The 19,263-nt window shown below is 41.1% G+C and overlaps 1 non-coding gene across 1 annotated transcript; it reads right to left on the bottom strand.

Moving 5' to 3' along the window:
- Positions 1 to 350: 350 nt before the first annotated feature.
- LOC130971831 (small nucleolar RNA R71) lies at positions 351 to 458 on the bottom strand. The gene has a single exon (XR_009083038.1). It is a non-coding gene; the product is annotated as a small nucleolar RNA R71 (small nucleolar RNA).
- Positions 459 to 19,263: the final 18,805 nt, after the last annotated feature.

Raw genomic sequence — 19,263 nt, forward strand, 5'->3', positions numbered from 1 at the left:
TCACTGCACCTACTCCCGACTTCTATGGGAGAAGCATCTCTATCCCTGCCATTGGAGCAAACAACTTTGAGCTTAAGCCTCAATTAGTTTCTCTAATGCAACATAATTGCAAGTTCCATGGACTTCCAATGGAAGATCCTCATCAGTTTTTAGCTGAATTCTTGCAAATCTGTGACACAGTCAAGACTAATGGGGTTAACCCTGAGGTCTACAGACTGATGCTATTCCCTTTTGCTGTAAGAGACAGAGCTAGAATATGGTTGGATTCTCAACCTAAAGAAAGCCTGGACTCTTGGGAAAAGCTAGTCAATGCCTTCTTGGCAAAGTTCTTTCCACCACAAAGATGGAGTAAGCTTAGAGTGGAAGTCCAAACCTTCAGACAGAAGGATGGAGAATCCCTCTATGAAGCTTGGGAAAGATACAAACAATTAATCAGAAGATGTCCTTCAGACATGCTTTCTGAATGGAGCATCATAGGTATTTTCTATGATGGTCTCTCTGAACTATCTAAGATGTCCTTGGATAGCTCTGCTGGAGGATCTCTTCATCTGAAGAAGACGCCTGCAGAAGCTCAAGAATTGATTGAAATGGTTGCAAATAACCAATTCATGTACACTTCTGAACGAAATCCTGTGAACAATGGGACTAGTCAGAAGAAAGGAGTTCTTGAGATTGACACTCTGAATGCCATATTGGCTCAGAACAAGATATTGACTCAACAAGTCAATTTGATTTCTCAAAGTCTGTCTGGAATGCAAAATGCACCAAACAGTACTAAGGATGCTTCATCTGAGGAAGAAGCTTATGATCCTGAGAACCCTTCCATGGAAGAGGTGAATTACCTAGGAGAACCCTATGGAAATACCTACAATTCTTCATGGAGAAATCACCCAAATCTCTCATGGAAGAATCAAGAGAGACCTCAACAAGGTTTCAATAACAATAATGGTGGGAGAAACAGGTTTAGCAATGGCAAGCCTTTTCCATCATCTTCTCAGCAACAGACAGAGAGTTCTAAGCAGAATACTTCTGACTTAGCAACAATGGTCTCTGATCTAATAAAGACCACTCAAAGTTTCATGAATGAAACAAGGTCCTCCATCAGAAATTTGGAAGGACAAGTGGGTCAGCTGAGCAAGAAGGTTACTGAACTCCCTCCTAGTACTCTCCCAAGTAATACAGAAGAAAATCCAAAAGGAGAGTGCAAGGCCATCAATATGGCCGAATATGGAGAGGAAAGAGAGGAAGAAGACGCCACTGAGAAAGACCTCAGTGGGCGTGTGCCAATCTCCTCTGAGTTCCTCAATAAGGAACAATGGGAATCTGAGGCTCAAAATGAGACCATAGAGATTCCATTGGACTTACTTCTGCCATTCATGAGCTCTGATGAGTATTCTTCCTCTGAAGAGGATGAGTATGTCACTGAAGAGCAAGTCGCTAAATACCTTGGAGCAATCATGAAACTGAATGACAAGTTATTTGGAAATGAGACTTGGGAGGATGAACCTCCCTTGCTCACCAAAGAACTGGATGACTTGTCTAGGCAGAAACTGCCTCAAAAGAGGCAAGATCCTGGGAAGTTTTCTATACCTTGTACCATAGGCACCATGACCTTCAAGAAGGCCTTGTGTGACTTAGGGTCAAGTGTAAACCTCATGCCCCTCTCTGTAATGGAGAAATTAGGGATCCTTGAGGTGCAAGCTGCAAAGATCTCACTAGAGATGGCAGACAACTCAAGAAAACAAGCCCATGGACTTGTAGAGGATGTTCTGGTTAAAGTTGAAGACCAGTACATTCCTACTGATTTCATAGTCCTAGAGACTGGGAAGTGCATGGATGAATCCATCATCCTTGGCAGACCCTTCCTAGCCACAGCAAAGGCTGTGATTGATGTTGACAGAGGAGAGTTAATCATTCAAGTAAATGAAAAATCCTTGGTGTTTAAGGCCCAAGGATATCCCTCTGTCATCATGGAGAGGAAGCATGAAGAGCTCCTCTCAAAACAGAGCCAAACAGAGCCCCCACAGTCAAACTCTAAGTTTGGTGTTGGGAGGCTACAACCAAACTCTAAGTTTGGTGTTGAAACCCCACATTCAAACTCTAAGTTTGGTGTTGGGAGGTTTCAACACGGTTCTGAGCATTTCTGAGGCTCCATGAGAGCCCTCTGTCAAGCTAATGACATTAAAGAAGCGCTTGTTGGGAGGCAACCCAATGTTTTATAATTAATTATTTTCTTTTGTTATTTTATCTTTTTTGTAGGTTGATGATCATAAGAAGTCACAAAAACAATGAAAAAAGCAAAAACAGAATGAAAAACAGGAAGAAAAACAGCACACCCTGGAGGAGAAGAAACTGGCGTTCAAACGCCAGTAATGCTAGCTGTTGGGCGTTTAACGCCCAGTCTGGCACCATTCTGGGCGTTTAACGCCAGAAAGGGGCACCAGACTGGCGTTAAACGCCAGTAAAGGGTAAGAACTTGGCGTTAAACGCCAGGAATGGGCACCAGCCCGGCGTTTAACGCCAGAAATGGCTCAAAACGTGATTTGGAGCAACATTTGGTGCAGGGATGACTTTTCCTTGACACTACAGGATCTGTGGACCCCACAGGACCCTACCATCACTCTCTCTTCTTCCCCCATTCACCAATCACCTCAACACCTCTTCCCCAAAAACCCCTCACCTATCAAATCCCATCTTTCTCTTCACCACTCACATCCAACCTTCATAAAACCCCACCAACCTCACCCTTCAAATTCAAACCACTTTCCCTCCCAAACCCACCCATAATGGCCGAACCTTTACCCCCCTCTCTCCTATAAATACCCTTCTTCAACTCTTCATTTTCACACAACCTAAACCCCCTTTCTTACCCTTCTTGGCCGAACACACTACCATCTCCCTTCTTCCTCATTTCTTCTTCTTCTACTCTCTTCCTTCTTCTTTTGCTCGAGGACGAGCAAACATTTTAAGTTTGGTGTGGTAAAAGCGTTGCTTTTTCGTTTTTTCATAACCATTTATGGCATCCAAGGCCGGAGAAACCTCTAAAAAGAGGAAAGGGAAGGCAAAAGCTTCCACCTCCGAGTCATGGGAGATGGATAGATTCCTCTCAAGGGTGCATCAAGACCACTTCTATGAAGTTGTGGCCTTGAAGAAGGTGATCTCCGAGGTTCCCTTTTCACTCAAAAAGAGTGAATATCCGGAGATCCGCCATGAGATCCGAAGAAGAGGTTGGGAAGTACTTACCAACCCCATTCAACAAGTCGGAATCTTGATGGTTCAAGAGTTCTATGCCAATGCATGGATCACAAAGAACCATGACCAAAGTGTGAACCCGAATCCAAAGAATTATCTCACTATGGTTCGGGGGAAATACTTGGATTTTAGTCCGGAGAGTGTGAGGGTGGCGTTCAACTTGCCTATGATGCAAGGAGATGAGCATCCTCACACTAGAAGGGTCAACTTTGATCAAAGGTTGGACCAAGTCCTCACAGTCATATGTGAAGAGGGCGCACAATGGAAGCAAGATTCAAGAGGAAAGCCGGTCCAATTGAGAAGGCATGACCTCAAGCCCGTGGCTAGAGGATGGTTAGAGTTCATACAACGCTCAATCATCCCCACTAGCAACCGGTCCGAAGTTACCATAGACCGGGCCATCATGATCCATAGTATCATGATTGGAGAAGAAATAGAGGTTCATGAGGTTATAGCCCAAGAACTCTATAAGGTGGCGGACAAGACCTCCACCTTGGCAAGGTTAGCCTTTCCTCATCTCATTTGCCACCTCTGTTATTCAGTTGGAGTTGACATAGAGGGAGACATTCCCATTGATGAGGACAAGCCCATCACCAAGAAAAGGATGGAGTACACAAGAGATCTCACTCATCATGAGATCCCTGAGATTCCTCAAGGGATGAATTTTCCTCCACAAAACTATTGGGAGCAACTAAACACCTCCCTAGGAGAACTAAGTTCCAACATGGGACAACTAAGGGTGGAGCATCAAGAACACTCCATCATCCTTCATGAAATTAGAGAAGATCAAAGAATCATGAAGGAGGAGCAACAAAGACAAGGAAGAGACATTGAGGAGCTCAAGCACTCCATAGGATCTTCAAGAGCAAGAAAGAGCCGCCATCACTAAGGTGGACCCGTTCTTGATTTCCTTGTTATTTGTTCTTCTGTTTTTCGAATTTTTATGCTTATGGTTATCCATGTTTGTGTCTTGTGATCATTAGTGTCTTAGTGTCTATGCCTTAAAGTTATGAATGTCCTATGAATCCATCACCTCTCTTAATAAAAACGTGCTTAATTGAAAAGGAAAGAATTGCATGAATTCTGAATTTTATAATAGTTTAATTATTTTGATGTGGTGGCAATATTTTTGTTCTCTGAATGTATGCTTAAACAGTGCATATGTCTTTTGAATTTGTGGTTCATGAATGTTGGCTCTTGAAAGAATGATGAAAAAGGAGACATGTTACTGAGGATCTGAAAAATCAATAAAATGATTCTTGAAGCAAGAAAAAGCATTTCAAAAAAAAAACGAAAAAAAAAAACAAAAACCGAAAAAGAAAAAAAAAGAAAAAAAAGAGAGAAAGAGAAAAAGAAAGAAAAAGAAAGAAATAAAGTTGTGATCCAAGGCAAATAAGAGTGTGCTTAAGAACCCTGGACACCTCTAATTGGGGACTTTAGCAAAGCTGAGTCACAATCTGAAAAGGTTCACCCAATTATGTGTCTGTGGCATGTATGTATCCGGTGGTAATACTGGAAGACAGAGTGCTTTGGGCCACAGCCAAGACTCAATAAATAGCTATGTTCAAGAATCATCATACTTTACTAGGAGAATCATTAACACTATCTGGATTCTAAGTTCCTAAAGAAGCCAATCATTCTGAATTACAAGGGATAGAGTGAGATGCCAACACTATTCAGAGGCAAAAAGTAAAAGCCCCGCTCATCTAATTAATACTGATCTTCATAGATGTTTTTGGAGTTCATTGCATATTCTCTTCTTTTTATCTTATTTGATCTTCAGTTGCTTGGGGACAAGCAACAATTTAAGTTTGGTGTTGTGATGAGCGGATAATTTGTATACTTTTTGGCATTGTTTTTAGTATGTTTTTAGTCTGATCTAGTTAGTTTTTAGTATATTTTTATTAGTTTTTAGTTAAAATTCACTTTTCTGGACTTTACTATGAGTTTGTGTGTTTTTCTATGATTTCAGGTATTTTCTGGCTGAAATTGAGGGACCTGAGCAAAAATCTGATCCAGAGACTCAAAAGGACTGCAGATGCTGTTGGATTCTGACCTCCCTGCACTCGAAGTGGATTTTCTGGAGCTACAGAAGCCCAATTGGCGCGATCTCAACGGCGTTGGAAAGTAGACATCCTGGGCTTTCCAGCAATATATAATAGTCCATACTTTGCCTAAGATTTGATGGCCCAAACCGGCGTTCAAAGTCACCTCAAGAAATCCCAGCGTTAAACGCTGGAACTGGCACCCAAATGGGAGTTAAACGCCCAAACTGGCACCAAAGCTGGCGTTTAACTCCAAGAAGAGTCTCTACATGAAATTGCTTCATTGCTCAGCCCAAGCACACACCAAGTGGGCCCGGAAGAGGATTTTTATGTCATTTACTCATTTCTGTACACCCTAGGCTACTAGTTTCTTATAAGTAGGACCTTTTACTATTGTATAGAAATCTTTTGATCACTTTTAGATCTCTAGATCATCTTTGGACATTTTAGTTCTTAGATCATTGGGAGGCTGGCCATTCGGCCATGCCTAGACCTTATGCTTATGTATTTTCAACGGTGGAGTTTCTACACACCATAGATTAAGGTGTGGAGCTCTGCTGTACCTCGAGTATTAATGCAATTACTATTGTTCTTTCATTCAAATTCCGCTTGTTCTTTATCCAAGATATCACTTGTTCTTCAACATGATGAAGGTGATGATTGACGCCCATCACCATTCTCACTCATGAACAAAGTGACTGACAACCACTCTTGTTCTACAAGCATTTGAGGCTTGGTGAATATCTCTTGGATTCCTGATTGCACGATGCATGGTTGATCGCCTGACAACCGAGTGCTCGCCTGACAAACGAGCCAACCATTCCGTGAGATCAGAGTCTTCGTGGTATAGGCAAGAACTGATGGCAGCATTCAAGAGAATCCGGAAGGTCTAACCTTGTCTGTGGTATTCTGAGTAGGATTCAATGATTGAATGACTGTGACGTGCTTCAAACCTGTAACCTACTAGGGCGTTCGTGACAGACGCAAAAGAGTTATTCTATTCCGGTAGGGGAGGGAACCACACCGGTGATTGGCAGCACTGTGACAGAGTGTGTGCATTAGCTTTCACTGCGAGGATGGGAGGTAGCTGCTGACAACAGTGAGACCCTATACGAGCTTGCCATGGAAAGGAGTAAGAAGGGTTGGATGAAGACAGTAGGAAAGCAGAGAGACGGAAGGGAAGGCATCTTTATGCGCTTATCTGAAGTTCCTACCAATGAATTACATAAGTATCACTATCTTTATCTTTTATGTTATTTTCGTTCATCACCATATATATCTGAGTTTGCCTGACTAAGATTTACAAGATGACCATAGCTTGCTTCAATACTAACAATCTCCGTGGGATCGACCCTTACTCACGTAAGGTTTATTACTTGGACGACCCAGTGCACTTGCTGGTTAGTTGTGCGAAGTTGTGTAATGCCATGGTATTGAGCGCACCAAGTTTTTGGAGCCATTACCAGGGATTATGAGAGTTGTGAAAAAGTATAGTTCACAATTTCGCGCACCAGCTCTCAAATGCTTTCTGGTTTTGCTCCTCCCAGGCACAGCTTGAAGAATTGTTGAAATCATCATAGTATGGACAATCTTGTAGTCCTTGGGAGGAATCTTGCATGAATCTGTTGCAAGCATAATCAAGAGATGATGTCTCTTGATGAATAGCATTTGGAGAATTAAAATTTCCTTCCCAGCCATAGTTTGTGTCAATGTCATAACAGCATGGTTCACTTTGTAGCTCTGGGAGGAAATTCATTTCTCTTAATTGTTCACACTTTTGTTGATATGCCCAAACACCATGAGGGTAATGACATAAATCATTTTGTGGTTCTGGACAACATCTCATGTGATTAGCTTGATCAATTTGTGGCTCTGGAGCAAATCTCCATGGATTGGAGTGCTCATAATTTGCAAGTTCTTGGCGATACTCCCAGCCACCATTAGAATAATGACTTGAATCATTTTGTGGTGGTGAGAAATATACCATATGATTCTCTTGCTCATCTTGTGTCTCTGAAGCAAGTATCCATGAATTGGAGTGCTCAGGATCTGTAATTTCTTGGTGATATTCCCAACCACCATTAGAATAGTCAATTGGTGATGGTGGGTGATATCCCAAAAAATTTGTTTGATCACAAGATAAGTTGAACTCCATTTGAATTTTGTAAAACACCACACCAAATAAAATTGAAATTCATGTCAGAGAGAAGAATTTCTTAGTGAGGCAATAACTCAAACACTTTAGTGTCAAAAAGAAAATCAAAAAAAAAATTAAAAGAACTGTACAAAGCAAAAACAAAAAAAAATGCTTAATCTAAACTACCATTCACTTAATCATTGTCAATCTTTTCCAATCCCCGGCAACGGCGCCAAAAACTTGATACGTAAAAATTTAAATTTCACGTACAACCGGCAAGTATACCGGGTCGCATCAAGTAATAAAACTCACTAAGAGTGAGGTCGATCCCACGGAGATTGGTAGATTAAGCAACTTTAGTTAATGGTAAATTTAGTCAAGCAAACATGATTTTGATTTCATGAGGTTTGTGATTTTTGAACATAATTGCAAGAATTTAAATGGCAAAGAATTTAAAGAACTAGAAGAGAGAAATAAAATGAAAGTAAATGACGGAAACTTAAAGTGCAAGAAACTTAAATGACATCAAAGATAAATTGCAAGGAATTAAAGGTTGCAGAAATTTAAAGAACATAAGAGTAAATAGCAAGAAATAAAGGAACAAAATGTAGATGACAAGAATAATAAATTGACAGAATGTAGAAGGGAATTGGGTTATGGGTAGTCAAACAACTAGAAGCAAAAGAAATAAGAATTAATGGTAGAGAGGATCATTAGGGATCAGAGATGCAAGTTTTCCTGAATTGATGTTAGTCAAGTCCTTCTCAATCATGGGTATAGATCCATGGCAAGTGGGTAATTGAATCCTAATCTCTTGGTGATTCAATTTCTCTCAACATAACCAATTGCCACTCTCGTGATCTAATTGTTCATGAGAAGAGATGAAGCTCAATTCTAATCCAGCCACACAACTCCCATAATCTCAACCAAGGAAAGTTACATCTCACATACTAACCAAGGTGTATTGATTAAGGAAACCATGAAAGGATGAACTCTAAACTGAATTATGTGGCTCATTCCTCAAATTCACCACACAATTCACATAGATTAACCCCTCTCTCGATGGTGGTTGAATCTTTGAAGAACAAGAGTTTCCTCTTTGGATTAACCACATGAATTGAGGAGGAAAAGAGGAGTTCATCAATGCATTCAAACAAGCAGAGCTCTTCCCCCTAATGAAAGTGGGGTTTAGTGAATCATAGCTCCAATTTCAACCATAATTGCCATCAACAAAAATTAAACTAAGTGGAAAGAAAAGAAGAAGAAGAATAAGGAAATGCTTAAAACTTAAAACTCAAGAAGAAAAGTTCCAAAAGAAAAACCAAAATAGCTCTCCGGGTATCCTCCCGGAAGTGCTATTGAGTTCTCCAAATAAAGTGCTAAAAGTGTATAATTCTAAGTGTCCAAAAGTCTCCCTAAAGTACAAACTCCTTCTCTATTTATATTAGTCCTAAAACTCTTTCAAAGATCTTTAATTGGGTTAGCAATATGGGCTTCCTCTTTGTTGAATTCTTGGCTCAATTGAAGAAGTTGCTGGCCTTTGTGAGGAATAGAGGAAGCAGAGCAAGTTGTCATCAATTCTGGCCCATTGAGGGGCGTTATTGGCAATAACTCTAGGCTTAATGCACGTTGGCAACGTGCATCATATTTTCCTGGGAGTGAACTTTCAGACTTGGGCGTTGCTAGCCCAAGTTGTTGCTAACAACTTGCTTTTCTCTTTCTTGACTCTACTTTCATGCTAAATGTAGCCCAGAATTTGAGTGTTAATCCTCTGCTTCAATATGGACTATTATACATCATTGGAAAGCTCTTGATGTCTACTTTCCAATGCCACTGGAATCACCTCATTTAGACTTTCCTATCTCAAGTTATGCTTCCTCAAAGAAGGTAAGGTCAAGCTGCCAAGTTGTTGCTGAAAACGCCCCTTTCCTCCCAAGTTGGCAACGTGCCAAGCCTCCCAAGGCTGAGACATGGGGCTGGCGTTGTTGTTGAACACGCCCCCTTGTTGGCACGTTGGCAACGTGCTCGTTGCTTCCTCATGGGCTGCCTTCTAGCCTTCTTGAATTTTAACTTCATGTTCTTGTTTTTGGGGCCTAAAGATGACTCTGATTTGGCTTCAATTTTGTGCTCCACCATAGATTATTATATATGGTTGGAAAGCTCTGAATGTTAGCTTTCCAACGCAACTGGAAGCACTCAATTTGGATCTCTGTAGCTCAAGATATATTCCATTGAAGGGAACATGGTCAGGCTGCTAAAATCGCAGGCGTTTTTGGCAAACACGCCTTTGTATTTCCAAGTTGCCAACGCCTTCAGATTCTGAAGCTCTAAATGAAGCCCGCTTTTGAAGCTTTAAACGAATGTCAACCTCATACTATGATATATGGTTGGAAAGCTCTGGATGTCTACTTTCCAATGCCGTTGAGAGTGCATCATTTGAAGGTCTACAACTCAAGATATACTCCATGGAAGAGGGCAAGGTCAGGCTGCCAGGGTTGCTGCGTTGTTGATGAACACGCCCATGCAATCCCAAGTTGGCAACGTGCTCTCTCTCTGTCTCTTAGCTCTAGGCTTGCTGCGTTGTTGCCACACACTCCATTATAATTTCAAGTTAGCAACGTGCTAACTTCATTCTCCTAGCATCAAGCTTTGCTTGCTACGTTGCCAAGGAACACGCCTTCAAAACTTGGCGTTGGCAACGTGCATCTCCCTTTCCTGGGCCAAGTCTTCTATTCAGCGTTGTTTGCCTGCGTTGTCCTCAAACACGCCCCTCATCTCTAGGCTGGCAACGTGCTCGAGGCTCTGGACTAGCTCCCCAAGGTTGCTTGCTGCGTTGCCAAAGAACACGCCTTCAGAATTTGGCGTTGGCAACGTGCTTCACACCCTTCCTACCCAAGCCTTCTTGCTGCTGGAGTTGTCACCAAACACGCCTTTGTTGGTGGCGTTGGCAACGTCCAAATGAGCTTTCCAAGTTGCTTGGCGTTGCCTTCAAACACTCACCCTTTCTCCAAGTTGGCAACGCCAACAACTCCCCTTCTTCTTGCCCAATTTGCTTCATTCTTGCTTCAATGCTTTCTTGTTTCATCACCTATCATTAACCAAGGAAACATCCTCAAAGTCTTGCCATCTTATGCAATAATTTTCAAGGGAATCATTCACATCAACTTGTTTATAAACTTCTTGAATATTTGCATGAGTTTGGCCAACATTTACCTTGTTCTTGGTGTCTTAATGCATGGAGGTAAAACTCATCAAAATGCTTGTTTATTTCAAAGAAAGTGAATGAAATTAAGCTAAAACTACTTAAACTAACTAGCTAATATAGAAAATATGCAAACGCATCACCTACCAATGAATCTGCATAAGTATTCTATCCCTTTTATTATTCCTTTTTATTTATTATTTATTCCAATAATCACAATTACCCTTTAATCTGTCTAACTGAGATTTACAAGGTGACCATAGCTTGCTTCATACCAACAATCTCTGTGGGATCGACCCTTACTCACGTAAGGTTTATTACTTGGACGACCCAGTACACTTGCTGGTTAGTTGAACGGAGTTGTGAATTCAACCAGTGCCACTTGAAAGCCTTCATCTCAAAATAATTAGAACATTGAATATTGTTGATCACAATTTCGTCCACCAAACAGCCTCGTTCCTTACTTTTTACCATCTCATCAACCCACACCCTATTAAATCTCAAATCATGTCATCAATAATATTGCCATCATCGTTAATCATAGCCACCATCCCACATCACTATAATCAATCAAAGCTTTCTTCGTTTTTTGAATTCAATGAGTTTGTACTAACAAGCTGACAAACTCTTAAGAATCTATTTTCCTTTAATAATCTATAAAAGCTTTCGAGACACATCTCTTTTGTTGAAGTTACTCAGATCAAAAATTATTTTCAAAAACATAACCAATACTCCTTCAAATTCTTGGGAAAATTTTCAACAGCACCTCCCCAAAAATTGGAGTTTACCACCCGTCACGGGTTCCCTCAAACCAATCTCAGTACCGCATCAGTATTGCAATTTAAACGTTTCCAAACTATTCCTCTGAAACCGATCATTATAAATCTTGATCTAAATCCAAGGTCACCATGACCAAACATCATGGCACTCATCTCTCGAACACGAAAACTTGCATTCAATCATCATCTAAATCTGATTACGCATCAATGATAATTTCCTCATCCGTTTCAGAACCATCAAGGCTCACAGCCGCAATTAATTCCAATTATCTAGAATCATTATCTGCATAAGCTCACTAAACTTTCAAGTACTCAAAGCATAAAGCATTTCTAATCATACCCCACTTTTCCTTATTATTACCATACTATGCTAATGCTTTAGCAAGCTTCCGCTATGCCACTTTGATTTCTCGTCAAGTATTAGCTCCATCACTTATTTCCTCAAGTACCCAACCACAACTTAGCATGACTGGTATTTCAAATCAACGTTTCCAAATCCATCATTTAGGACCATTTCTTATCTATTTAAATCAAAGGAACTAAAAGTCACGGGTTCAATCCGTTTCACTAAAAAAATCCAGAAATCAACCAACTACATAACAAACACAACACATCATTCTCAACAGAAAATCATTTACATCATAGGCATTTATCCATTTGTATTAAGGTAAATCCTTACTCGGACCATCCGGTTTGCTTCTCAGTCTAATATTAAGCTCGACAGTCCCAGTTCTACTGTACATGCGGTATTATAAAATCACGCACTGTCTTTTAAGCTTGATGATAATAATTACCTCAATCTTACTGTCGCAATCGGCCCGCATCCTGACTCTCTCCATGTTGGCAATTTCTTGATACATGCCCTGGTAACCCGCACTTGTAACATACGCCTAACCCCAATCGGCACGGCCTATTTGAGTGATGACTTTCACACCTCTGACAGCTCGAAACATCAGAAGCAGCCGCTGCCCGTTTTCCCTTACCGTTCCTTTGGGACTCCTCACTCGTCGCAAAGTTATTCCGTCCTTGGGAAAAGTGTTGTATGTATTCTCTCTCCTTAAACTCTCGACCCCTTGGTGCAAATCCTTGGTTGTGCTCTATATGACTTCCTTCCTCTGCAACCCTCCTTTTCACACACTCTTCAGCAATTCTGCTTTTATTCACCAACTCTGAAAAAGTTCGGATCTCCATTGGTCCCACTGAACTCAAGATGTCACTCCGGAGCCCTCCTTCATACTTAATGCATTTCCATTCCTCGAAGTCTCCCGGAGCTCCCTGACACATGCGGGAAAACCTAAATAGCTCCTCAAATTTGTCTGTATACTCAGATATGGACATAGCACCTTGCTTCAGCTGCAGTAACTCCAATTCCTTGGCTGTTCTGGCGGAATTTGGAAAGTACTTCTTATAGAATTCCACCTGGAAGGCATCCCAAGTGATAGGATCATTCTCCTGTTGCAGGAGACGTCGAGCCCCTTGCCACCAATGCGATGCTTTCCCCGTGAGCAGATAGGTAGCAAATTCAACACGCTGCTCTTCAGGTACCAACTGCGCTTGCAATACTCGCTCCATGGCCTGAAACCAAGTATCAACTTCAGTCGGATTGGTGGTTCTCTTGAACTTAGGTGGATTAACCTTTAAGAAAGTTGCCAGTGTCATCAGGCCCTGAGCTTCCCTTCCGCCATTGCCATTATTGTTTATCTGTTGCCCAAGAGCCTCCGTAGTGGCTTGCATAGCAGCAACCATATTCTCCAACGCTGCCATAAGGTTTACCGAGTTATTCGGGTTGACTTCCGGTTCCTGCGTGCTAGTACGATCTCTCTCACGTCTCTGACCGGTCCATGAGGCGCCATCTGGTTCCTATACACACCAAACAATCGATATCAAGTTGATCAGTCTCAATATCGAAAGTATAGTGCTTCAAAGTACCAAAGGTACACTCATGGACTTCATGCTAGATGTATCGGTTAGATACCCTAACTAGCACAGGCACAGACTCAGAGTATGCATTGAAGCATAAGCAGTTTCATCCCTCAGGCTCACGAGGACGAACTGCTCTGATACCATAATGTAACACTCTAATATTCAAATCCTTATGCTCAAGTCATAAGTCAATGATATTATGGTGGTACGACTCTCAGGTGGATTTTTAATATATAAATATAGGTAAATTCGAAAGGAATATTAATTGAGAAGCCTGAAAAGAGTAGAAATAAAATCGCGAAGATGTATCACTCACGTTTCGATAGTAAAAAGATAAACCGTGAAGCCGAAAGCGATATACAGACAAGGCATAAAGGAGATTAAGAGATAGATAACAGATAGATATATATAACATAAGTAAACAGCCACTAGTCGCGACCCGCGAAGTTTAGGCCGGCTAGGGTACAGTATGAAAGTAGTTGGCAACAGTATATCCTAATCTCTCCCAAAGGAAACATAAGAGCCTCTATAGGCAAGTTCAAAAGAGTTCAATACATAATATAATCTTTTCAAAACAAAGGTGGAGAGATTCTAAGCAAAACACAAAGTAGAGAAAATAAAGATCTTCGCCGTCTCTTAGACGAACCACAGCTCACTTCTGAGCACCTGGACCTGTATCTGAAAAACAATAGATATATACGGAATGAGAACCCCGGGCCCATGGGTTCCCAATACGGTAAAGTGCCAAATAAATACAATGCACTGCAATAAAAACTCGTTAAGCATCCTAAACTCCTTTTCACCAAATATCCAGCCTAGATTCTCACTAATCCATGAATAGGCAACTGTCGTAAGGGGATACTAAATCTAGTTCATGTTACACATGTTTCCCAATATGCTGATTCTTCCACGAATCAAACTCAGAATCATAAGCAAAACCATCACCAGTTGTTCTGCCTCAGCAACTCTATATCAATACATCATACCTTCGCCTGGAGCTAGTGAAATCACATCACTGCGTCTACCCAGGGGGCTCAAATTATCTCATTCAAAAATCATCATCATCATGCAATCGCATCATCAATTCATCTCATCAAGAACAGCCCTCAACATCCACCGACACCAACATGAGGGATCTCTCAGTTGTACAAACACAAGCAATACAGACAGGTAATACACAAATAAGGTACGAGTAGAACAAGTAGCACATAATCAGGTAACATAGCATATATGATGTAGAAATCCAAAACAAATAGGCAAACCCAAACAATTCAAACATATGCAAATGATGTATGCCTGTCCTATGGCTGATGATATCATCTGTCGGTTATATAGCCAACCCGACATGTCCTGGTAGCTAACCATTGGACAGAAACACCCCTTGCGGAGCAAGTAGGTTTGAGCTACAACCCCCTTGCTACTACCCGCTCAACCCAGAGCCAGTGGAATAACCACTACTGCGGCTACTACCCAGGTGGGTATTTAAAAGCTCAACCTGGAGCGAGTGGATTCACCACTACTGCCGCTACTACCTAGGCGTCACAATCTCTGACCTGGAGCAAGTGGGACGAACCACAACCCTTGCTACTGCCCAGGATCTCAAAACATACATTCGTTCAGTTTAAAAGCAATCATCATTGTTATCAAATCTCAAACATTAACCTGGAGCAAGTGGGACAAACCACAACCCTTACTACTACCCAGGTATCAGAGCTACATTCATTCAAAACTCCATAATTAACTCATTTATCATAAACATCATTTTTCGTCTCAAACCCGGAGTAAATGGACAACGCCACTGCCTACTACCCGGGGTTAACATCACATTTCAACATTTTCCATTATTATCCATTTAACACATTCATTCATTAATCATATATGCATTTATACTCAGCCATAATCAGTAATGGCTTTGCCGTAACCCAACAATAACTCAGCCATCCGGCTCATGGTTCAATCAAGAACCAGTCATTTATCAATAAATATAGCCCTTCGGCTCATGGCATATACGGTACTTCCACCGTCATCCTCCATATCTCATATAATCATCATTGATCATAACCTTTCCCCTTGCTTCACTCGCAAGTTACCACATCCCCTAGTTCCTTTCTCATTGCTAGGCATATCATAATGATTTAATACATAAGGGATGAGATCGGAGGCTTAGAAGTATGAGATTTGGCTTTTAAAACTCAAAAATCAACTTTGGCATGAAAACAGGGCCACGCGTACGCGTACTCCACGCGCATGCGTGGATGGCCACAAAGCTCATCGACGCGTATGCATCATACACGTGGACGTGCGGATTGAAACACAGCCAGACGATGCGTACAAGTCAGCCACGCGTACGCGTGACTGCATTTGCGCTCCAAGCACAAAACTGGCACAACTCTGGCACAACTCTCGGGAAAATGGTTGGGCATTGGGTGCAGCGCATCGACGCGCACGCGCACACCACGCGCATGCGTGGATGGTGCCTTCTTGAAGAACGACGCATACGCGCCAAGTGCGCCTACGCGTGGAGGGTCATTCTGCTAAAAATTTTCTAAGTTAAAAGCTGCAGAATTCACAGATTCAACCCCCAATCTTCTGACGGACATAACTTTCTCATTTTAAATCGTTTTTCACCCGTTTTTCGAACGACATGGACATCCCGGATCCAATTTCATTTCTAAACAAGTTTGGCACAAAACAAAAATCCGCAGTCCATGTTATGTCCCATCAAAGTATGCCCAAAAAACCATGTTTTCACTCAAAACCACAAAGTGCCATTTTCAAAACAAGCCATTTTCAACTCTTTTCAAAATCAACCAAAACATGCCAATTTCAACCCTTTTTGAAATCAATCAAAATATACCAAAATCAACATCAAGCCTCCTCAACTCATACATTAACACTTTACCACGATTCACAAAACCGCCATATAATCATTTTTACCCATTTCAAACAAATGGCTAAATTACAAACACATCAACATGTCATACATCCTTCCTCATCCCAATTTCCAACAATACTATTTCCAATCTACCATCGTTATACATAATCAATATCATACTCACTATCACGTGGTTTCACCCCCAAATCAACCTTAATCATTCCTCAAGCATATATCACAACATACATATCTCTCATGCATTATCATACCATCAAGGCATCAATAATCATACTCACATATATGACCACATAATATATCTCAACCAAAATCAAACATGCCTCATCTACATAATTTCACCTAAAATTACCAAATTCCACACTTCAACTCCTCAAACCTTATTATTCAATAACCAACCCAATCATTCATATATTCATTATCTGAAATTCATCCAATCACTTGTGTCATTATACAATGCACACATCAACTTACCTTACTTACCTCTTTCCGGCTTCCGGCCCAAAATTCACGGCCTCCGGCCCAATTTTATAATTTAAATACATAAACCACAAATCAATACTCATTACCCAATGCATCAAATTCTCAATACACCAAGCATACAAGGCCACACAATTCTCAACCCAATCATTAATTCACATTACATACCAACTATGCATATTAGCACCAACCATTTACACAATCCAAACTTAATCCTAGGGGCATCTAGCCTAGGAATTCTCATCACACCACAGGTACTTAAATGAAACTTAAATCGTACCTCTTGTAGCCAAACCAATTGAGCCTCTTCTTTAGAAGTCTCCACCAACCTTAGCCCCAAGCCTCACCAAAGCTCCTCAAGCAACACCAATCTCCCAATTGTGCACCAAGATCATCAAATACACTAACATAACCAATATCACATACATACATCAACCTAGGGCTCATAAAAATGACAAATCACAAAGGTTTGAGCACTTCTTACCTCAGCCCATATGAAGTAGGGATAGAACCCACTTGGAATCCATGTTGGAGTATCCCTAAATACCAAAAATCACAAGATTTCAATACTAACTACCCAAAAATATGTAACAGTGGGAAATATCAAAAACTGGGCAGAGATGAATGGAATACTCACCACAAAACTTAGATAGAATTGTAGCGAATGAGAAGAGCAACGCGTGGCCGTAAATGGCTCGTCAATCGGAGCTCCGTAGCTCAAGTTATGGTGGTTTGAAGATTGGTGGACGAAATTGTGATCAACAATAATGGCTCTTTAGCATGTGCCTAAAACCTAACTCAGCACTTTCTTTTCACAACTCCGTTCAACTTAACCAGCAAGTGTACTGGGTCATCCATGTAATACCTTACGTGAGTAAGGGTCGATCCCACAGAGATTGTTGGTATGAAGCAAGCTTTGGTCACCTTGTAAATCTCAGTTAGGCAGATTAAATGGTTATGGGTTTCGAAAATTAATAATAAATAGAAAATAAAAAGGGATAGAAATACTTATGTAAATCAATAGTGGGAATTTCAGATAGGCGTGTGGAGATGCTAGAATCCTTTCGAATCTCTACTTTCTTACTACTTTCATCCAACTCTTCTTACTCCTTTCCATGGCAAGCTGTATGTAGGGCATCACTATCATCAATGGCTACTTTTAATCTTCTCGGGAAAATGGTCCTATGCGCTGTCACTGCACGGCTAATCATCTGGAGGTATCACCCTTGTTGATAGCTACATCTCATCCTCTCAGTGAAAATGGTCCAAATGCTCTGTCACAGCACGGCTAATCATCTGTCGGTTCTCAATCAGGTTGGAGTAGAATCCCTTGATTCTTTTGCGTTTGTCATCACGCCCAGCCTTCAGGAGTTTGAAGCTCGTCACGATCATTCAATACCGGAATCCTACTCGGAATACCGCAGACAAGGTTAGACTTTCCGGATTCCCGGGATCCTACTCGGAATACCACAGACAAGGTTAGACTTTCCAGATCCCCATGAATGCCGCCATCTATCTAGCTTATACCACGAAGATTCTGTTGGGAAATCTAAGAGATATGCGCCCGGCCTAAGGTAGAACGGAAGTGGTTGTCAATCACGCACGTTCATAGGTGAGAATGATAATGAGTGTCACGGATCATCACATTCATCAAAGTGTTGTGCAACGTATATCTTGGAATAAGAATAAAAGAGAATTGAATAGAAAGTAATAGTAATTGTATTGAAACTTGAGGTACAGCAGAGCTCCACACCCTTAATCTATGGTGTGCAGAAACTCCACCGTTGAAAATACATAAGTGAAAGGTTCAGGCATGGCCGAATGGCCAGCCCCCATGATCTGAGAACTATGTGCCCCCAGATGTTCCTTCGATCTAAAGTGATCAAAAGATGTCTAATACAATAGTAAATTATCCTATTTATACTAGACTAGCTACTAGGGTTTACATGAGTAAGTAATTGATGCATAAATCCACTTCTGGGGCCCACTTGGTGTATGGTTGGGCTGAGCTTGATCTATCCACGAGCTGAGGCTTTTCTTGGAGTTGAACTCCAAGTTATAACGTGTTTTGGGCGTTCAACTCCGGATCATGACATGTTTCTGGCGTTTAACTCCAGACAGCAGCATGTACTTGGCGTTCAACGCCAATTTACGTCGTCAATTTCCGAATAAAGTATGGACTATTATATATTGCTGGAAAGCTCTAGATGTCTACTTTCCAACGCCGTTGAGAGCACGCCATTTGGAGTTCTGTAGCTCCAGAAAATCCATTTCGAGTGCAGGGAGGTTAGATTCCAACAGCATCAGCAGTCCTTTTGTCAGCCTTTTTCAGAGTTTTGCTCAAGTCCCTCAATTTCAGCCAGAAATTACCTGAAATTACAGAAAAACACACAAACTCATAGTAAAGTCCAGAAATGTGAATTTAACATAAAAACTAATGAAAACATCCCTAAAAGTAGCTTGAACTTACTAAAAACTACCTAAAAACAATGCCAAAAAGCGTGTAAATTATCCGCTCATCACAACACCAAACTTAAATTGTTGCTTGTCCCCAA

This window comes from Arachis stenosperma, chromosome 3 (assembly GCF_014773155.1).
Source record: "Arachis stenosperma cultivar V10309 chromosome 3, arast.V10309.gnm1.PFL2, whole genome shotgun sequence".
In the NCBI taxonomy this organism is placed as follows: domain Eukaryota; kingdom Viridiplantae; phylum Streptophyta; class Magnoliopsida; order Fabales; family Fabaceae; genus Arachis; species Arachis stenosperma.